Source organism: Mixophyes fleayi, chromosome 5, assembly GCF_038048845.1.
Source record: "Mixophyes fleayi isolate aMixFle1 chromosome 5, aMixFle1.hap1, whole genome shotgun sequence".
Classification (NCBI taxonomy): domain Eukaryota; kingdom Metazoa; phylum Chordata; class Amphibia; order Anura; family Limnodynastidae; genus Mixophyes; species Mixophyes fleayi.
The window spans coordinates 114,254,054-114,277,711 of NC_134406.1; positions in this window are offsets into that span (position 1 = coordinate 114,254,054).

Sequence of the window (23,658 nt, forward strand, 5' to 3'; positions counted from 1 at the left end):
CCTAGAATCATTGAAAGTGATAGGGGTACCCATTTTACTGGTGATATCTTCCAAAATATGTGTAAACTCATGGGAATCAGTAGCAAACTTCACACCCCTTACCGACCACAAGCCAGTGGTAAGGTGGAGAGAGTAAACGGTACTATAAAGAACAAGCTGGGTAAGATAATGGCTGAAACTGGGTGTGCATGGCCTGAGGCTTTGCCGTTGGTCCTCCATAGCATTCGAACCACTCCTAGACCTCCTCTTAATCTGTCCCCTTTGAGATACTGTTCGGACGACAGCCTCATTTGATCGTGAGTCCACAAGACGACTTGAAGTGTAATAATGAAGTGACTGTACAATATCTTATAAGAATGAGTAGACAGCTAAAACAACAACAACAAAAACTAAAAATGCTGTCACCTGGTATGCCAGAGACGAACTGTCATGATGTTGAACCTGGAGACTATGTTATGATCCGCAATTTCTTACGTTCAGGTTGTTTAACAGACTGTTGGGAAGGCCCGTACCAAGTGCTGCTGACATCACTGAAGGTTGCAGAGAGAGACACTTGGGTCCATTCCACCCACTGCAGGAGAGTCCATAATCCGGAGAAAGTGCAAGATAAAACTGAGACCGACGACATAGATCTGTCACTTGTGAGCCTGTTCCGGGAGACCTAAAGCCTGCAGTCGAGACATCTGAACTAGAGACGTTGCCTCAGAACTATCTTTCCAGCAATGGAGTGGCGGTTGTGGTTTTTCTTTTGTTCCAGTATTTTCCTTGTTTTTACTCTTTCTAGGACATTCTATTTTTGTGAAGGAGGATGGAGGACGGAGGAGAGTTCTGGGAGTGATACTGATGAAACGGAAGCTGAAGAAAAGTTAATAGGATACTCAGAGCAGCCCATTATCAAACTTGGTCCAGGGGTTATGAAAAGGTCTGCTAGCTCAGGAACTCGGAGGCAGTGTGAGGGGCTATTGTCTGATGAGTATTGTATCTGCAAGTTCTGCGACTCCCTAGTTGAAGAGAGATGCATCCAACGATGCCAGTCCCCCAGTACTCTGAATATAGGCGGGCATCCTTTGGAGGATTATCACTCCCTGGTGGGTAAGGTGCTAAACCAAACCGAGTGTTGGGTGTGCTCTCACGTGCCTCAAGGGCAGCATAATATAGGACTAGTGCCATTCCCTCTAAACATATCTGAAATACTCGAATTGATTGGTGGTAGGCCCATAGAAGGGAGGTACAATAACACTAGGTCCCCTAGTCTGACGCTTCGACAATACTCCATAGGCAGATCTTTGCTGTGCCTAAACATAGCTCATGCAAAGTGCCTGGAGAATTGGGAGGCTGACCTATCAGATCAGACCATGGCTCGCCACACTCATTTGAGAGGGAGACTAACAAGGTCACTACTAGGCAGGAATGTTGATGGAGGTCACAAATTAGGGCGTATAACCAAACATAAGAAGGTATTCATTGGAAAAGTCTCTACAGATAAATGTAAAAATGTCATTAATGCCGACAAGTGTCTAAAACAAATGGAGACACTGGGCATGGGTAGTTTTATCAAAACTCTGTGTGATATAATTCATGGGCATACTGCCCCTTATGTTCTCCCTGATGGTGTGTATTTTGTTTGTGGGAGGAAAGCTTATTCCTGGGTGACTCCGAGTTCCAAGGGCTTGTGTTTCTTAGCTAAACTGGTTCCTGAAATCATGACTATTACTCATGAAGAAATGGTTGATATTCACAAGACTACATCACCACCATACATACACACACAGTATGAACACCGTGGCAAGAGAAATATGATTCCTGGTGAGGAACCCATAGCTACAAAATTGATTAGTGAAACTGCTGGTTTCCAAGTTATTGTTGCTCTAGATCTCACCAGGACCGGTCGGGGAACATTAAACTTTAAATATATCCAAGACCTAGCTAAATTAATAGATAATATCACCGAGATGTACGATGACACTTTCAGGTATACTGGAAGGGAGCTACAAGCATACAAGAAGGAGTTGGTGCAACATAGACTGGTACTAAATTATCTCACCTCTATTACTGGTGGGTACTGTGTGACACTGGCCACCCAGTTCAGTGTCAAATGTTGCACGTACATTACTAATAATACGGATGACCCTAAAGAGGTAATAGACCGGAAGATGGATGAAATTTTACAGCTGAAATGGGAATTTCGAAAGAGCCATAATTCTTCGTTATATGAGGTCGGGGAAAAGGTGGCGGGTTGGTTCTCGTGGTTGAACCCTGTGAAATGGTTCTCCGGTCTGGGGGAGTGGGTACAGGAAATGGTTGCTAGTGTAGGTAAGCTCCTTCTCCTTATACTGGGTGTCATCTTAGCAATTGGTTTAGTTGTCAAATGTGTTCCTACTGTGTTGAAGTGTTGAAAACGGTCTCATAGGAGTAACACTGAGAAAGAGACTGAAAGGGTGGTACCAGATACCGAGATCATGGTCTGTGGAGAAGTATTGTATAATCCTGAACTTGAAACGGTGATTGGGTGATAGTTTATTACACTATCAAAGAGTGGAGCTGTCGAAGTCAGCAAATTGGATAAAGTCATTTCAATTAAAATCTAGCAAACTTGGTTGTCTTTGTCTGAAAAGATGCGTACGGTACGCATCGACGTACAAGGGCACGCTACGGCGTGAAATGGCGTACGCATCCACTACACATGGCAGCAACAGTAATTGGTCTTTTACCATACATTCGCATAAACACGCATACTTATAAAATAGTACACATTAATGGTAGTTGCAACACATAGTCAGTTATGTCGAAATATAGTAGTATTTATATGTTATAACAGAGTTACATGCATATTAGTGAAATACACGGAACGGGTTGAAGGAATAACATCATGAGTGGTATCATAATGAACCTTGTTATATATCCTACTGTTTGATTCACTCTGCGAGGGAATCGCAGAGTGCATATACAAGTTATGAATGATAGGGAATTATGAACTACTTAAGACTAAGCAATCTTGGCGGGAAGAGCAGAGCATACCCCCTGCAGAGATGACCCCCTCCTTTGGATTCCTTAGGATGAACCAGCCAATGACTGACAACCCCTTGGACATTCCTGAGACCCGGACCAATAGATGCAAGCTATACCATCTTCATTGTATTACTGTATTTAATTGTGTATATAAGCAGCAGCTTGTGATCCAGAGTGCAGACATCTTGTCCCCAGACTTCAGGATTGAATGACTGCACTGGATCCAGAGCGCCTGCGATAAGTAACGGCTGTATTTACTATTACTTCGCTTGAGCATATTATTCTACTTATTGCGAATAAATCTTTGTGCTTTGGAAACACAAATCGAGGTTCGACAATCATTATTGGTTAGCGACAATACGCACATAACACCTCTCTGTGCATTCCCATTCTTCATTACTACTTGTGTTTTATGATGGCTGTCTCCCTGACGTTCTCATTCTTAAGATGTTTCTCCCTTTACACTTTCTTTTATCTATGCCCCTGCACCATCTTCTCCTCTGTTCCTTTCACACATCCCCCTGCACCACCTTCTCCCCTGGATCTCTCACACATCTTCCTGCACCCCCTTCCCCCCTGGCTCTCTCACACCTCTTCATGCACCCCCTTCCCCCCTGGCTCTCTCACACCTCTTCCTGCACCCCCTTTCCCCAGGCTTTCTCACACCTCTTAGGCAACCCCCCTGTGAGAGACTCGCATCACCGGCCTCCCGGCCAGCCCCCACCTCCCTGTGTTCAGATTGCAGGGCACAGTGCCAGTTTAGAAGTGCCGGCACACTTTCAGCACTGACAGAGGGAACAAGGAGGTGAGGATAAGGGGGGAGGGAGCGGAGGAGCCCTCATCCGTCGAGCAACAGAGGTGGATGGTTCCTGGGGAGGAGCCAGCCACCAGGAAGCCAGTAAGTGTCAGGCCGGCCCATCTAGTCATCAGCCCTTCTGGCAGATGGCCAGTCCGGTCCTGTGGTGACTAAACCGTAAACCTATTTGTCGATATTGAATGCTTGTAGAAGCATCTACAACCTTCTTAACACAGACCATTTTGTGCCTTTGAACACTTGCATGATATGCGTTTGCACTTGATTATCCAGCGTTTCTATATACGTGCCCGATTTGGCATAAAAAATGTTAACCCCTTTTTCCAGGTCTGAGAAAGTAGAGTGTCTATCAAAATATAAAGTTTCTAACAATTCCACCTTTACGCATGCACTGTCCACTTGCCCAGAATAGCTTTCTTAGACAAAGTAACAAATATTAATAATACAGGTATAATCTGGGGATCTGGTATATATATATTCTCTCCAAATATTACAGGAATCAAATAATAATGCCTCACGATGTGGGCGTAATTGTAGATGAAATGTGAAATTTAAGAATGTGACCACCCTGTTTCAAAATGTCAGTAATCTTGGACAGGTCCAAATATTGAGAATTAATGTAGTATTCTCTTTTCTACATTTTGGGCACAGGCCTGATTCAGAATCCACTAATTGACATGTTTGCATCTGGGATATGTAAGCTCTGTTGAGCCATTTAATATGTACTTCTTGTAACCTTGCTGAATGCAGTGCCTTCATTATCTTTTCTGTATGAATTAGTATTCCTTCTGGGGGTGGAGATATGGTATATCCCGTGCCCAGGACCCCCAAGTCCCAAACCACACAGACAATGTATCCGTATCAATCAGGTCTCTGTATAAAAATGTGATTTTAAATTTATGTATATGAAAGAACCCCAATAGAGATTCAAGACTGCTTGTGGTATTATCACTATTTTGGCATATAGTTTGTTGTTTACTTGTGACATAGTGGCGCACCTGCAAATATTAATAGAAATGGGAGTGTGGGAGCGCATGCATCTCCTGTAATTGCTGAAACATATAAATCAGACCCCCAGGATCAAAAACATCTTTCACGGTTAAGATACCTCTCTCCCTCCAAATTTTATAGCTCTTATTTGTAAGTGACGGAATAAATTCTGGGTTGCCCCAGATTGGTAAGTACTTAGTATATTTCGAGTTGTTATTCAGGTTCTTATTTATTGTTAACCATGCGGCATATGTATCTTTAAATAAGATATTATGTGCCAGGTCAGAGGGGACCAATGTCCTAAGTAAATGAAGAAGTGCAGCCGATGCATATGGGGAAAAATACTCTTCCTCCAATGTTCTGTTAGTAAAATGCTTGAGATGTACCAAACAATCTGATGTGTATCTAAAGATTGCTGCCTTATTGAAGACCTGTATATCAGGGAAGTCCAATCCCCCATTTTGTTTCGGTAGGCTTTCTTCATCTAGCAATTCTAGCTTTATTCTGCTGCCATACAAATTGACTAAAAAGAGCAGTACATTTCAATACGTCTGTTTTACTAAGTGCTATAGGGAGCATTTGCATAGGGTAGGTGAGTTTAGGGAAAATTATACTCTTAATTATTGCTATCCTTCCCAACAGAGACACATGTAAATTTGTCCAGTTAATTATAGGAGGGGTAAAATTGTGGTGATAAAATTGTTGTGGGGATAGAGTTATGTGAATACCTAAGTATTTGAGCGCTGGTTTTACTACTCTGAAGGACCAATATGCTGTGAGCATTGTTTTGTCATCTGGGGGTTAACTAAGTGCAATATTTCTGATTTTTGATTTTTTCTGAGGTTTGATATAAAGAGCAGCATATCATCTGCGAAAAGTGAGAGTTTTACCTCTCATTTTCGTAGCATGATTCCCGAGAACAAACAATTTTGTCTGAGCGCAACCGCAAATGGTTCTAATACAAAGGCAAATAAAAAGGGGGATAGCGGGCATTCTTGTTACATTCCTTTGCAAATGGGGAAAGGTACTGAAAGGTGCCCATTGCTCGCAATTTGGGTCCTAGGATTTGTATGGATTGTTCTGATTATTTCAACAAATTGTGCAGGAAATCCAAATCTTGAAAGTGTTTCATAAAGATGATCCTAATTTACCATATTGAAAGCCTTCTCAGCATTTAATGAGAACAAAATTGTAGAATCACCTCCATCCTTCTTCCATGTTGACTGAAGCACTGTAATAACTTTTCTAATAGTGGATACCGAGTTCCTCCCCCATATAAAATCAGTTTGGTCTGGATGTATAATACTGGGTAACAGTGTTTTTAAATGTTCTGCAAGTGTTTTCGTTAAAATGTTATAATCGTTATATCACGCATCTCACCAGCTTCGCCCTGTGTGGTTCACTGTGTGCTTTGGTTTCCCTTGGTTACCGCTTTCTGCCTAGTGGTCTGCACATGCATTTCCCTGGGAACCTTCAAAACCTCTGTCCACAGTGATTGGATCATCTGCAGCCAGTTCCCTTTATAAGGGTCCTCCTCCCTTTAATGGGGTTCAGATCAGCCGTTCTCTCTACCTAATAGGAAGCCTTTCCTCTGACTCCTGTTGTTCCTGACATTGTGGATGGTGCAACTGTGCTGCTTACTACTTCTCAGCAACAGCTGTGCAGCTCACCACTTCTCAGCAACACCTGTGCAGCTCACCACTTCTCAGCATTACCTGCGCAGCTCAGAATACCTGTGCTGCTTACTGCTTCTCAGCAAATACCTGTGCAGCTCATCACTACTCAGCAACACCTGTGCAGCTCACCACTTCTCAGCATTAACTGTGCAGCTCAGAATACCTGTGCTGCTTACTGCTTCTCAGCAATTGGTTCAGCTTCCTTCATAATCAAGACCTGAAGATTCACCGCAGAGCATTGCTTATCATCGGTTCTGTTCCAGAGTTACAAACTGTGTGGACCTTAGTGCTCCAGCACTCTGCCATGCATCTCTTCACCTCTACTATTGTTCTGGCTAACAACTACTCGGTGGTTCTGCACATTCGGTGCTCTGCGCCCCCTAATGGACCATGATCTGGGGTGGAGAGCAGCCAAGGCCATATTCCCCTGCGGGAATCCCTGGGGAACACCTCTCCACCGTTAGACTCCGCACCTCTCTGGGGGTAAGCTGTCACTCTAGCAGCAATCAGGACCATTCCCATAATCTGGCTTTCGTGACACTGTATTTAAAAGTGAGATTGGTCTGTAAGCACTTGGCAGTTCAGCATCCCTACCAGCTTTAGGCAACACTTTCAGTATTGCCATATTAAAGCGAAAAGGGAGAGTTTTATTGGCGATTATTGTATTGTAAAATGTTTGTAGAGTTTTAGATATCCGGCAAAGCGGTATTTTGTAAAATTCACCAGATGAACCATCTGGGCCTGGTGGTTTATTAGATTTCAGATGTTTAATTGTTGTAATTATTTCTTCCTCTGAGACTGGGGCTACCAGGCCAGATATTTGTGAAGCCGATAGGTAGGGCAAGCTAACCTGAGACCAAAACCTGTTTTTATTGTCTAAACTGGAGAGTTCTTTTGCGTACAGAGTTTCATAGAAATGTTGAAGTATGTTTGGTATGCCTTCCCCTGAATATTGTAGGTCGTCACCAGAAGCGTCTCTCAAAGATGTGATCAGCGTAGGAGATTGTAAACTCTGCAGCAAATTGGAAAGCAACCTACTCATTTTATTCCCATATTTATAAAATTGAAATTTGCCTTTGTAATAGACTTATTTCCTAATTGTGTTACCACATTATTGAAATGTGTCTGTTTCTTCTTATAACAAGCTTAAGTTATTGGATTTGGAGCTTGCCTCCATTTCCTGAAAGCAACCTTTAGTTCCTTCTGGGATTTTAAGTATGCCTCAGATTGATCCATCTTTATTTTTTTTGGTATAAGAGATAATATCACCTCTCAATACTGTTTGTGTTGTTTGCCAGAATAGAATCGATCTGAGGCATGCTCTTCATTGTTTTGAGATAACATAGCCCATGCTGCATCTAGCCTGTTTTTAAATTGTAGTGAGAAAGCCAATCCCGTGGGAAAGTGCCACTGCCTATGGCTCCCCAGGTTTGGACCTGGGATTAGTCTCTAGTTTAAACCAGATAGGTGCGTGATCTGATAAGCAGATGGCTTCAATCTCTGCGTCTGAAATATAGTGAACCAAGGAATTTGATTCTAAAAAGTTATCTATTCTGGAAAAGGTGTTATAAATTGGTGAGTGGTAGGTATATTCCAAGTCTGTAGGATGGCATATTCGCCATATATCCGTAAATTGTAGCTGTTGACCTATATAATTAATCCCAGTCTTATATCTTCATATTGAACCCTGGTGCATTCTCTGTCTATCAAGAATGTCCGAGAAGACAATGTTGAAATCTTCTCCCAGAATTATTCAAACGTCTACATGCGTGTACAGTTTGCTAACCATCTTAAGGAGGAAAGACTTGTGGTAAGCAGTTGGTGGATAAATATTACACAGAATATATTTAATGCCTGCTATGGAAACCTCTAGAAGAACAAAACGTCCCTCCGTATGTATTTGTTTAATATGAATAGATATGGATAGGCCCTTACGAACCAAAATCGCTACACCCCTGTATTTAGAGGAGTGAGAAGAATATGCAATAACTTATTGCTTAAACATACTCAATTTCTCATGTTCTGAATCTGTAAGGTGTTGTGACAGACCCGGGCCTTATATTGAGAATATCGTGCCAACCCGGTCTGTCCTCAGTGGGCCAATTAAAATCAGGAGGGGGTCTCTCCCTGTTTGCTAACTATTGTTCTAGCAACTCCTCAACACAGTCCGAATGGACCCATCACCGCAGGGGGGAGACCACTGATGTCATGCACTATTTCCACCCAAACTCTTCACACCACCAATCACTAGAGGACAATGAGTGGGAGGTTCACCCAGGGACGTGGCCAGGATCAGAGGTCTTGTGAGAAGGGACAAAAAGGAGCTGTCTGGAGGAGGGGGTTGTTGTTGGAGAATCTTGAAACAGCGAGGACTTGGACTGTTTGAGAGTAACCGTATTTTCGCAGGGCCTTAAAGAAATGCTTGAAGCAGGAGCCCCTTGACAGAGATTGGACAGTGTACCTCTAGGACTGATACTGTTACCACTCCATTTGGAGACACTCGCAGATTCTGGGGAATTGGTGAGCCTACATCGGTAGGGAGACTAATACCCAGGGTCCCACCAAGCTGGTGGAGAGTTGGCCGAGCGGTTGGGATCAGCAAGATACAGAGACCCACCTTAAGGTTCAGAAATCCTGGCCCACTTGGATTGTCAACTGTGGATTTTATTACCAGGAGTTTGGGCCTGCTAGGACTCAGTGCTTGGAGGTAACCTGCTGTGGACTTTGTTGGAGAGTTTTTACTTGCACTGGTGATTTTCTGACACTTGATATATTTGGTGGGGGAACAAGTTTCTCCTTGGGGCACTGTTGTATTTTACTAAGTGTGTGCACTTTGTTTAATAAAAGGGATTATTATTTCTTTTTTGTCTCCTTACCTGTGTGACCTGTGAACCTAGAGGACTGGGTATCTAGAGAGCTTTGGTTATAACCCCGGTGTCCTCACAGGTGTGTTTCTGGTAGAAAGGTAATATAAGAATTAAATTTAATATTTAGGTCAGAATCTTCCTTAATTGGGGAATTAATACCATGCACATTCCAAGAGCAAATCTTTAGGGTACCCATCATATTATAGTGAATATATGATGACCCAGTGTATAGTTAAGAACTCAGGGTTACCCCAAACACAGAAGTAACACCCCCATCTAACCCCTCCAAAGGCATTCCAAAAACTTTACATCAAATTGTATCATTGACCACCATATAAAATAGAGAAATGCAACATAACAGTTTTGTGATGCTGTGAGAAAGAGGAAATAGAAAAGAAGAAGAAATGAAAAAAGGAAATCAGAAAAGGAAAAGAAATCTGAAAGGTGAATGAGGGGGTTCTTGCCGCCGAACCATGTCCCTCTAAACAGGAAAAAAAAATACTCTCTTCATAATGAACTCAGAAAATGGACAGGTCTCTAACAGACCACAACTTGTAACATTATATACTACAATGGTCTAGTATGAACAGTAAATCTACATAGAGAATAACAGTGCAAATCAAGAGAAATAACAGAAACAGTAATACGAAGCATTAAAATTTTCATTAAAATGTCCTGGACCAAAAAGGGTACCTTAAATAACTCTAGCATGTATGTTGACCTCTGGCTGGGTCAAAGATAAAGAACTCCAGTTTCAGTAAGTAAATCCAAAGGAACATAGGTAGCTTATATGGCTAGAAGGTGTCTGTGCATTTCAATTAATGTATTGCCATCCATATCCATTGGAATTATATTATTACTGCTGATATTATCCCGGCTCTGGCAAGGTTTCTCCATTTGCAAGTCTAAACATACAAGACCACATAGGAGCGAGACAAACCATAACTGAGTATCTGATATATAAACAGCATACTTATCTCCCTACGTTATTCTCTTCAAAGCCGAAATCATGCATCTACAGATGAGACAGTTCTCTCAGATTTCTCTTCATCAAGAGAAACCTGGGCATCTTCCACACCCCCCATGTACCCTCCCCTGAACCCGGCAGGGAAGGGAGTTTTGTTTTATCATTACAGGGCATGCCCAATCCTTCTCCAGTTATTACTGATAATTCCCTTCCTGACTTCAGTGGTGGCAGTGTTCCTGGCTGTCCCCCCTCCAATGTAGTCTTTAAAGATATAAATATAACTAGTAGCCCCCCTGTGTCTTCTGTTCTTACTGCAGACAATTTTCAATTGAATCCAGCGCATATGCCTTCCCTAAGCACTGTTATAACTCCTCCAGTGCATGTATATGTAAATGCTATTTCCACTCCTTCCCTCCCTCGTCTCCCTCCCACTGCATTAAATCCCCCCCAACAAACTCGGTTTGTAACCCCCCTCTGACCTTGTCAGCTTACATCCCTTTCCCGCCCTTCTTTCCCTCTCATTTTCCCTGTGTGCCCTGCACGTTCATCATCTAACATTTCCAGTTCATATGAAAGAATAGTTAACCCATTCATCCCCCGTCCCCCCCAACTCTATTTAGTGGGTCCACTTTTCAGCAGAGCCCGGCTTTCTATTCATCCCCCTCTATTACATTAAGGGCCCTGCTTTCACATTATATTTCACCATGGTCCTCTGTCCAGGCATCTAGCAGCACGTCCTAGCCGTCATTTTCTCAGCCCGCCTTTCCCTAGCAGAGTGATAGTTCTGGCTGGTTTCCATTTAATCAGAGTGTCCTCCCTTTCCCTTGCCCATTTCCGAGCAAACCTTTCGGTTTACCTCCTTGCTATCCCTTCTCTCTGCTTATGGTTCTTATTTTGATGTTTCTACATGTCAAAGCAATCCTTTGTCTAACACAAGTGTTCTGCCTTCATCAGCTATATCGTCTTTAGTTTCAATGAGGTCAGGATTAATGGAGGACTCTGCTTTAACCCCTTCAGTATCACTGGCCAATAGCACTGTGCAGTTGGCTGCTGGTTGTCCAGGTCATGGGCTGGGTTATGCATCCACCATGGCGGCTCCTCTGGTTACTTCCTGCATGGTTGGTTCAAATTTATAAACTAATAAAGTTCAGCAACCGGCTAAGACTGCAGTTGCCCAATCCATTATTGGCTACTTCAACACGGCCAGTTGTTTCTTGGAGTGCTGCTCCTGGTCCAGGAATTTCTGTTTCTGTTTTGTGGATTTCCCAATAACAGCAATCTCACTGTCGACTGGAGAGTATGAAAATGAAACTCAGACACGCGGTTATGTTTTTTAGAGTTAGCTCTGGCTGCTTTCCAGCCGTGCTCGTTTATATATACACAGAATTAGGCTGTTGTCCAATAAATGTAAATCATAGCTTAGTAGCTGCTAAAGTCCATATATGGTAATAAAGGTGAGTTTTCCTTATCTAGCTTAGCAGATGACTGATCTCGGCATTGGCTTTAGATTCCAGTATGCCAGCAGAAATATATCTGGTCTTTATTATATAAAGTTATAACAACATTTTATAATTTGCTTATCAATAAAGAAAATATAATTTTCATTATATTCACAGTTTACTCCCCTGCAGGTTCGGCCAGCCATATGGCATCAAGACGCAGGAGCAATCGCGCATCTAGGATGGAAGCAGCATCCATGTCTGCCCATGGATCATTGTCGTAAGTGGTTGGCGATAGTCGCAGAGGGCCTGTTGCAGCCGGTGAGCTCTTCTTCCTCTGAGAGGGAGGTTCCCAGGAGGTCAGGAAGGAAAGACGAGAGGTTAATAAGGCTGCTGGAGAGAAAGTAGGGCGGTTCCCATCACCGTGCTAGGGATGCAAGTGAAAGCTCCCTAGGCAGAATAGTGGGTGATGATGTGGTGAGCTGTTGTAATACAGCCGTCCTTAGGGACATTAGAAGTAAGGTTTGTGGTAAGATCCACACAAGACGTTTTGTGGATATGTTTGCTGCAGCCAAAGCATTCTTTGCCTTATTTATAATGGCAAAGTCACACTCTGGTATCGATGAGGAAGCATATCGAGTTTTTCACATTGGTTAGAGGGCATCCTTGTTTTTGCTCGTGTTATCTAGAGAGCAGGACAGAGGAACATATGAATGTCATAAAATACATTTACTTGATTCAAGGGATGTACACTCGCTCTAGAGGTAACATGTGGAGACATTATCGTGAGGCATTCCGCAGAAAGCAGGATGGGTTGCTTGTTATGGATCTTGGATGTAAGGATGTAGAAGTGTGGCTTGAGGTAACATAACTAAGGACAGGAATGCAAGATATGGGTGCGATGAGACAGAGGCAATACACAAATAGATATGGGCCATCCTTTTGGGGCAGATGTTTTGCCTATAACAGAGGTCACTGTGACATAGGGGCAGCCTGTAGATATAAGCATGCCTGTTCCGCGTGTGGGGGAGAACATCCTAGGAGAGTGCAATAAGAGGAGTGGTCCAATTACCACCGAATGACCCAATGCAGGGGCTCCTGCTCATTAAGGCCTTTTCACCTATAATTTTGTCTGAATTGGCTAAATGGTTGGATTGGTATCCCAATAGGACAGCCGCAACATTTTTTTGGAATGGCTTTGTTAATGGGTTTAAATTGCCAGTTAGTGGGAAAGTGCATTTTGGTTCACCTAGAAATTTGAAATCAGCTATTGATATGCCCTTAATTGTGCAGGAGAAATTGGATAAGGAGGTGTCATTGGTTAGAATGTGTGGCCCTATTCCTTATTTTCCTATATGAGGTCTGATTCTTTCACCAGTGGGCATAATTCCAAAAAAGGAATTAGGCAAATTCAGGCTAATCCAACATTTATCATATCCGCCTAGAATGTCTGTGAATGATGCAAATGCAGAATCTGAATACTTGGTGTTGTATCAATCTTTCGAAGATTTTTCGATGCTAGTGCAGCGGTGTGGGTCTGGTGTGTTGCTATCAAACTTGATATTGAGTCAGCTTTTAGACTTTTGTCACTGCATCCATCATCATTCAGATATATGGGGTTTCATTTATCAGGCAGTTATTATGTGGACAAATGTTTGCCTATGGGATGTTAGGAATCATGTTAATTTTTTGAGTGTTTTAGTAGTTTTCTTCTTTGGTGTATTATCGCCAGTTCTGGGCATCAGGTTGTGGCCCATTATTTGGACGATTTTCTATTTATTGGTCTGAGTGGTTCCACGGTCTGTCAGGAATTGTTATTTTCTGTCAATCGTTGTTAAGGGTCATGGGAGTTCCTGTTGCAGCAGACGGAGGGCCCGGCAGTAAAATTATCGTATTTAGGCATTGAGATTGACACTCAGGCTGGTTGTTGAGCCAAATGGGGTAGATTTGACCTCTAACGCCTAGTAGTGTCACAATATTTGGTTCAAAGTTTACAGCTTATGGGTGTGGTCGAAGTCTGATTGGGCTGCTTATATTTGCCACCATTTAAATAAATAAAATTTTTCAATACATTTCTGACCTTTCATTTCGCCAAACAAGTGTCTTGTGTTGTTATTTATAGTGGTAAGAAAACACATCAAACGCTAAACGGATTATGATTCCTCTTCTGTATTCAAGCTTGTTTAGTGAGTGATTTTATGTTGTAGTCACCTGTTACTCACGAAATGTGAGTTCAGTTTCAAAGTGAACGAAAATCATCTGCTTGAAATCTCATTATTTCTAACTACTTCTAAAAGGTGCCTATAATTTTGTCCTGCCCATTTAAGGATTTTGTGTGGAATAAATAACATATTTTTCCACTTTTTGTGTTTTATTTCATAGCAAACCAAAGAACTACACATGTGCAAAATATTTTTTAATCTAACCAATTTTCTAGAAGATATATGTATTAGAAAAACTACAAGTGTGCCAATATATTTTGACACAACTGTATGTGCCATGAAGTACCAGCTTAAGTAACAAATAATTCTCATAGCATAATCTACTGTGTTGAGTTCTGTGTACGGTGGGTGATGAAAGGGCTCATTTTGTTGCAATGCCATGGAAGCTCAAACAGGATAGAGAAAAGCGTGAAAGCCTGGTCTCCCCTTCAAAGTCTTCTTCCACTTGAGTAAAATGTGCATGGAGTTGTATGTTAGGCTGAGAAGACATTACTATACCATAGTATTTACCCTACTGGATAAATGACAACATTTGTGTGGATACTTAGGACCTAATTCATGCTCATACGGACTTTTGTTTGTGTAGCGTACCTAATGTGAAATAGCTCTGCACATGCCCAGAAATGGACATTACACCAATTACTACAATTCATGTCCACACACAACTGACACTTTTGTTTGTCTATGGCTCGAGAGGTAGAATGGAGAGGAAGAGGCGGACTAACATAAGTCATGTATAGTAAGGATGTTCCAAAGCAGACGAGGCTGCATCTCCTGTATTTGTCATAAGAACATTGTTTTTTTAGCTGTATCTCTTGCACACACTACAGGTCAGGTGTTAATGGCACATGCTAGTAATGACTGACACCACATAATTAAAAATTACACATATGCATGTCAGTAGCTATAACAAATGTATGTAACAAAGATATACTATAAAATACATTGTATGTACAATATACACATTGAAAACTCTTGTGTAATTAGTGTATATATATATATATATATATATATATATATGCAGCAAAACTTAACTGAAACCAGGAACAGAGACACATGCAGGTAATCCAGGAACAGACACATGAGCAGGCTAGGAACTTCAATGACCAGCAAAGGGTTTCAGGAAAAGACAGGCATATATAGGCCACAGACATGTGTGGATAATTAACTAGCAGTGCTAGTTAACCCCTGATAGAGGAACGGCCGGACAACAGCTCCTCTGGAGAATCACAGATACTGTAGGGTAATGTGCACACAGGGTAACAAGGCAAATCATAACACAGGGTAAAATGCACACAAAGAAACAAGGCAGATCATAACATAGCCCCCCCCTTTAAGGAGCGGATTCCAGGCGCTCCATACATGCTTACTTCAGGTTTTTCTCCTCTTCTTTTTCTTTTTATAAGATCTCCCTGGAGACACAATTGGGCTCTTCTCCAATGGAGTACAGAGAAGACCCAATTCTTCAGAAGCAGAAGAATTGGCAAGTTTGTCCGCTAACTCTCTAGTATCCTCCAAAAATTCGCTTTCAGAGTCTGAGTCCCAGCCTAGAGTCGGGAAAGGACCTTTTATTTTATGAGAAGATGGTGCTATGCCCATGAAGCCAGTAACCAAGGTTTGTTGTTTGTGATTGTTCTTTTTATTTTTTAAAGATATAGGTTGACCAATGGAAGCAACGGACATCGATGATTTGTGAATAAGCTTAGGTGCTGAAATACAGGCTAGAATGGAAACAGAAGAACTATGACCAGGAAACTCAACTGTCGACGGAGAGTACTTCTTGCACACAGCGTTAACAAAGTCCATGGTATTATGGATAATGGGGTTATCGGAATTTAGAAGGGAGAAAGCCCAGGTCTGTGGCTCCCCTCTAAAACTCATGATTATGGAACCTACTTGGTTAAATTGGTTGGCAAAGTAATCTGGAGAGTCTTGAAACTGTTTCATGGAAATCTGAAGAACTGAAATAAACTGTTTGATGTCTCCATCAAAGAAGACTGGAGGAGGATCTGATGACTTGGAAAAGGGCATCTGGGCATTCTGGCTCACTAGGAAACTCTGAGGAGTCCTCAACTTGAGCAGCAATCTCTGGAGAATCCCTCACTGGGACGGCAGACAGCACCAAGTGGTAACTCGGGCTGAACCGCATGGACTGGCAACTCGGGCTGAACCGTGTCGAAGTCAGCAAATTGGATAAAGTCATTTCAATTGATATCGAGCAAACTTGATTGTCCTTGTCTGAAATTATACGTAGAGCACGCTACAGCGTGGAAGGGCGTATCCAGCCGCAACACGTGGCAATAAGTTTTTACACTTTAGTATACATTCGCACCAACACACACATTTGTAAATAGTACACATTAATCGTAGTTGCAACACATAGTTATTTATGTCTAAATATAGTAGTGTTTATGTGTTATATTATAAGTTATATGCATATTAGTGATACATATGGTTCAGGTTACAAGAAATGTGTCATGTCTAATATCATAGTAATCCCCTTTACATCAGCAGCTGTTTGGTGCATTCAGCAAAGAGATCGCACGTTGCATACTCTAGTTATTGATGTCAGGGAATAAACCTTTAATATGATTATTAACTGTCAAATGCAAATGGACTGATTGTAATTGGAGCGTGGCGGGAAGAACAGAGCAGTGAGGCGGGAAGAACAGAGCAGTGTGGCGGGAAGAACAGAGCTCATCCCCTGGAGAGACCCCCACCTTTGGATTCCTTAGATTGAATCAGCCTATGATGTGTAACCCCCTGGACCCTCCTGATGCTTGGACCAATAGAAGCAAGCTATACCACCTACATTGTTTCACTGTATCTCTGTTTGCATATAAGCAGTAGCTCTCATGCAGTGTGCAGTCACCTAGACCACAGACTTCAGGACTGAATGACTGTACACTGGATCCAGAGCGCCTGCGATAAGTAACGGCTGTACTTACTATTATTTCACTTGAATTATTCTGCTACCTTTTGAGAATAAATATTTGTGCGTTAGAAACACAAATTGAGATTCGACAATTGTTATTGGATAGTGACAAAACGCTCATAACAACCGCATGGACTGGCAACTCGGGCTGAACCGCATGGACTGGCAACTCGGGCTGAACCGCATGGACTGGCAACTCGGGCTGAACCGCATGGACTGGCAACTCGGGCTGAACCGCATGGGACAGGGCCCTCTCTGGAGCAGACTGGAGGGACAGGGCCCTCTCTGGAGCAGACTGGAGGGACAGGGCCATCTCTGGAGCAGACTGGAGGGACAGGGCCATCTCTGGAGCAGACTGGAGGGACAGGGCCCTCTCTGGAAACACAAATTGAGATTCGACAATCGTTATTGGATAGTGACAAAACGCTCATAACAACCGCATGGACTGGCAACTCGGCTGAACCGCATGGACTGGCAACTCGGGCTGAACCGCATGGACTGGCAACTCGGGCTGAACCGCATGGACTGGCAACTCGGGCTGAACCGCATGGACTGGCAACTCGGGCTGAACCGCATGGGACAGGGCCGTCTCTGGAGCAGACTGGAGGGACATGGCCCTGTCTGGAGCAGACTAGAAGGACAGGGCCCTCTCTGGAGCAGGCTGGAGGGACAGGGCCCTCTCTGGAGCAGACTGGAGGGACAGGGCCCTCTCTGGAGCAGACTGGAGGGACAGGGCCCTCTCTGGAGCAGACTGGAGGGACAGGGCCGCTCTCTGGAGCAGAATGGAAGGGCAGCGCCCCCTCTGGAGCAGACTGGAAGGGCAGCGCCCCCTCTGGAGCAGAATGGAAGGGCAGCGCCCCCTCTGGAGCAGACTGGAAGGGCAGCGCCCCCTCTGGAGCAGACTGGAAGGGCAGCGCCCCCTCTGGAGCAGACTGGAAGGGCAGCGCCCCCTCTGGAGCAGACTGTAGCTCAGGAACAACGACAGCAGCTTGTGACTCAGAACTGGAGGCAGCGGCTGAAGACTCGGAACTGGAGGCAGCGGCTGAAGACTCGGAACCGGGCAGCACAGTGGCAGGAGACTCGGGTGCAGAGGCTGCAGCAGGAGACTTGGGACCGGACACAGTGGCAGCAGGCTCAGGACCGGACACAGTGGCAGCAGGCTCCAAGCTGGAGGCAGGTGATATGACCTCAGAGCTGGAGGCAGATGATGTGACCTCAGAGCTGGAGGCAGAGGCTGGCACCTCGGGACAGGAGACAGAGGCTGACACCTCGCGACAGGAGACAGAGGCTGGCACCTCGGGACAGGAGACAGAGGCTGGCACCTCGGGACAGGAGACAGAGGCTGGCACCTCGGGACAGGAGACAGAGGCTGGCACCTCGGGACAGGAGACAGAGGCTGGCACCTCAGGACAGGAGACAGAGGCTGGCAGATTGGGTCTCATCCCAGGGAGCAGAACAGGTGAAGTGTAAACAAATCCAAAATACGTAGAAGTAACAACAAAAGATGGTTTGGTAAGCTGTCATGGTCTGCGGAGAGGACAGGCTTGTAAGAAGTGTATATTACTTGCACAGTAGAGACACAGTTTGTTGGTTATTCTGCACTGTCGCTCCACTTTGGTCAGGTGGGGGCGTGGACCACCTGTGAACCGGGCATTTGTTACACTGTAGTTGTAAGTTAAATGCAAATTTGTCATAGTACTATTAAGAGGTGCTGGCAGCACAGATTCAGCAGCAGACAGAGTTGGCTGAAGCAAATCAACGGAATTGGATTTCAGAGAAACAGATTCTAATAGTCTCCTGAGTGGGTCCAAAAGTATAGCAGAAAATTGAGCCAGCTGAGAGCGTAACAGAATTATGTCCATTTGTAGACACTGTAGCAGAGGCTGTTCAGCCATTTTCAGAGCAGACATGTTTGCAGGGAGAAAACAAATGAAATCAATTGCAATGAGAATTCCAGGAGAAATCTGAAGCAGGGTTTTTCCACATGACTCCAAGGCTTTCTTTTTGGCTGGTCATTCTGTTCGGGTTCTGTACAAAACCAATTCCTTAATTACAGCCATGGAGCCAGACACGTGATGTAAACGTTTTAAACTGTATATTGCAGAAAAGTATAGTCCAGGGTAGGCAAAATAAACAGTGAACAGTTCAGGCTGAATGGAACAATGGATTTCCAGATCTTGGCAAACAATCAGGTAAATAATAATGAAATGCAGCAAAACTTAACTGAAACCAGGAACAGAGACACATGCAGGTAATCCAGGAACAGACACATGAGCAGGCTAGGAACTTCAATGACCAGCAAAGGGTTTCAAGAAAAGACAGGCATATATAGGCCACAGACATATGTGGATAATTACCTAGCAGTGCTAGTTAACCCCTGATAGAGGAACGGCCAGACAGCAGCTCCTCTGGAGAATCACAAATACTGCAGGGTAATGTGCACACAGGGTAACAAGGCAAATTATAACACAGGGTAAAATGCACACAAAGGAACAAGGCAGATCATAACACTATCTTAAAGTAATCAAACTCTATATGTAATGAGTGATTCCTAGGGATACTATTATAAGAATATGTGAGCTGTGTGAAAAAAATTAGAAAATAATAGAATTATATTTAACTTGGAAGATTTTTATTGTATTTATGTAGTAGAACAAAAAAAATGTATGCAAGATACAGTAGTTAATACAGAAAGCAGTACAATCACATTGCTTAAAGAAAAACAAAAAGCCATACAAAAAGATAACACATAAGCCACGGATATATGGGTGCTAGGGAGAAGAAAAAGAGGGCCGCAAGGAAGGGAAGGGGGATATATTTTGAGACAGGTAACATATCAAAAGCGTAATGTCAGGATCATTATTTCAGTAGGACCTATATGTTAGGGTCGCAGCCATTGCTAATCCTTTAGAACCGGATTAGTAGAGGTCTTCACCTATAGCAGCCACCTTTCCCATAGAACTATATACGTTCGCCGGAACTCGGATGCCCCCAGGACTTATCTCTCTGGTAGCAGAGGCTTGTCAGGATAACTGCGGCACAGGATAGGGTTACTGTAAGACTGAAGGCTGAGGCCCGAGGAAAGACCTGGATAGAGAAACAGTAGCCTAGCCGTAAGAAGGGTCAGGGTACAAGCCAGAGGTCAGAGCTGGCAGCAATCAATCAGGTCCAAAATTCAAGCGATGGTCAGGGTCACAGGCAGAGAAGGGATATCCAATATTCTGGCAAAAGGTCAGGGCAGCAGGCAGTCAGGCAGTCCAAAAGTTCAGGCAAGGTCACAACAGAGAACCAATCAGGAATGATGGGAAACAAGCAGGTCAGCAACACACAGGCAGCAGATGCTATAATCGGCAGGGAGGCCAAGCCCTCCCTTATATACATGGAAGGGCCAATCACAAACAGGGAGGCTCAGCAGAGAGAATTAGCCCAATTAGTAGTTTAATTAATAAAATACCTGAAATTGCGCACGAGCCCGGCTGGCCGGGTCACGGTGTTGAAATGAAGTGTCCCAACCATTGCCGTGGTGACGGCCGGGATGAGAACCGGGAAGTGATGTCACGGTCGTCATGATGACAGCAGGGACGCAGCAAGGGAGCCGTAGCGATTTGCGACGGTGTTGAGGCACCGTGGCTCGTGACACTATAAGGACTAAGGTTCTTGAGGGGGATGATGTTTCATGTAATAAACCACAGGAACCACTTGATCCATGGGGAAGACACTTTAGTGGAATATTTAAACCCAATGGTTTCCATCACATAACTTCCTTGCGTTTTGACAACAATTTTAGAAAGGGGCAGGGGTAAAGGGGACTCTCAATGCTGTGCTATTGCCATCCTAGTGGCGATTAGGATGTGCCCAGTGACATAATGATTGTGATGCTGGAGCTGTAGGGGGTAGAGGCGTAAAACTGCCATAGCAGGGCAAGGGAGGATACTTGATTTATTGATCTGAAAGATTAGATAGAACACTGCTTCCCACAATGATCTGAGCCTTGGGCACGTGCAGAAAACATGCACGAATGAGCCAATCTCAATGCAGTCTCTCCAGCAGTATTTAGACACTGTGGGCCAGATTCTATGGAGCTTGTCTGGGGTGAAATATTGCCTATGAACAACCTTAATCATCATTTATGAGTGATTGATACACTTAGTCATTTTATAAATGTTCTGAAAGATTTTCTCCCAATTCTCCACAGAAATAGTGATCCCCAAATCAGATTCCCATTCAGTCTGAATCCAGTAGATCCTGTAACAACAATCTAACACAGGGGGAGAAGATCTGGATGTATTTATAAAAGTCTCACATGGGGGTGGGAAAAGAGCAGAACTGAGCTGCTCTCCAGAAGATCCTGTATTCGCGTAGCCCCCTGTCTATGCCAAAAATCTAGGCGGAGGTCTGGAATCAGTTGTGATAGGACATTGTTGGAGAGACTAGAGAAGGGAAGGCGGTGTCTTGAGACATGAGCCTCGTCTTATCCCAAACGATTTGAGAGTCTCAGGTACTATGCAGAGTAGTTACAGAGGTTGGTCTGCTAGACTTATCCAGCCACAGTAGGTCTGCCAGTGGGAATGGAGAAGAGTTATGTAATTCAATGGTAACCCAAGGTTTGAGTGGTGTAGGAGCCTGCCAGTCTCTCAATTGATCCAACAGAACAGCTTGTTGATAAGCTTATAATTTGTAGTGAAAAATGCGCTTATCGTGCCAGACATAATGGAAAGCAATAGAATAAAATTTGGTAAGAAGATACCAGGGGACAGTATAAGGGATAGAGCGGAACAAATACAGGATCTTCGAGAGCAACATCATCTTCAGGGCCGCTACCCTACCCAGCCAAGATACCTTGTATTGTTTGCCTAGATGTGGTAAGAGTATTAAACTGTCTCAATAATGGTTGCTAATTACAGTCATTAATTGACAAAGGATCCAGGGGAATAAATATGCCTAAGTATGTCTTATATGTAGGGAAATTTGTATAGTGATTTCAGGAACTGAATGGAGTCCAGCGCGAGCCTCCAATTTAGAAAAGTAAGCTTATAATAAGAGGCCTCTACATAGTCCTGCAAGATTTGGCGAAGTGCGGGCAAGGAGGATTCAGGTTCCATGACAAAGAAAAGGACATAATCCATGTAGAGATAGATTTTATGATGTGTCGTACCAATACAAATCCTCTTGATAGAGTCAGCCAGTGTCTTGACAGTGCAAAGATTAATGGGGAAAGAGGACAGCCCTGTCTGGTGCCGTTGGTGATCTTAAAAGAAGATGAGGGGAACCCATTGCTAAAGACCCTGGCAGAAGACGTAATGTATAGAGTGCATATAGCTTTGAGAAAGAATTCCTTGAACCCAAACTTTTTAGAACCGCGTACAGATAATCCCAGTTCATTCTATTGGATCCCTTTTCAGCATCTAGTGATGGTAACAAGAGGTAGAGAGCTAGCTGTATGTGCTTCGATGATATTTAGGACCCTTCTCGTATTATCCAATGCCTGTCTGCCAGGCACAAAACCAACCTGATCCAAGTGGATCAGTTGTGGCAAGATGGGATTGAGCCGGTTAGCAATTATTTGTGCCAAAATTTTGAGATTAGAGTTAAGGAGCGCTATGGGATGATAATTATTACAGCGGGATGGATCCATGCCCGGTTTGGGAATGGTAACCATTTGCATTTCTAGCATTTCACCAGGTAGAAATATGTCTCAAGTGGCCGTATTAAATAATGCAGTGAGGATGGGGGTTAGCTTGGACTGCAAGAAGGAATATAAATCATGTGTGAAGCCATCAGGCCCCAGGGCCTTGCCATGCTTCATGGCTTTTATAGCACCCCTAACCTCTTCCAATCTGAGCACAAGGCCTAAGTATCATTCGGGGACAGGGATGGGAGCAAGATCGAATTTAGTAAATCATTAATAGCCTCAGCAGGCCTGGGTCTTCAATGTATCAGCTTTAAGGTTATAGAGACACTCGTAATAGGAGGCTAACTGGTTCCCTATACAAAGGGGATTGGAGATATTGGTACCATGAGCTGTATGCAAACCCTTGATTTGATTGATAGTGTTCTTCCAAAGCTTATGGCCAACAATTTGCTTGTTCTTTTGCCAAGGGTACAGAACCGCTGATTTAGTCTAGCTATGGCATTGTTGATCTGCAAGAGAGAAACTTTGTTAATTTTCCTGCACAGGGCAGTAAGGTCGGCTTTTATGTTGGGGTCCAAGGGAGTACATTTATGCTGAGCTTCTAACAACACTAGTTGGGATACATAAGAGGCCTATACCTAAGATTGTGTTTTCCTAACTCTAGCTGCGGCCTGAATTGCCACCTCCCTCATGACTGCTTTAAGGGCACACCAGTGAGTATAGACCGAGGTGTCCTCAGGTTTGTTACTCTCTAGATAGGAACCAAGAGCGTCCTGCATGACCCAGGCCCCTTCTTCATCTGCTAATATGTAGTCAGTTAATCTCTAAGGTCTAAGGATTTGGTGTCCAGCAATCAGCTCCAGCTGCCACACCAAGGGGGCATGATCAGACCAAATTATAGGTAAAATCTCAGCATTAGTAATACATTGGAAAGATCATTTATCTGACAACACAAGATCTATTCGTGAGTATGAGTCATATACATGGGAGAAATATGTGAAATCCTTTTCCCCTGGATAATATACTCTCCACACATCATATAGGTGATATTCTGATAAAAGTTGAGAGGAAGCAGAGGAGGTGCAGTTAAAAGAAGTCATTGACTGT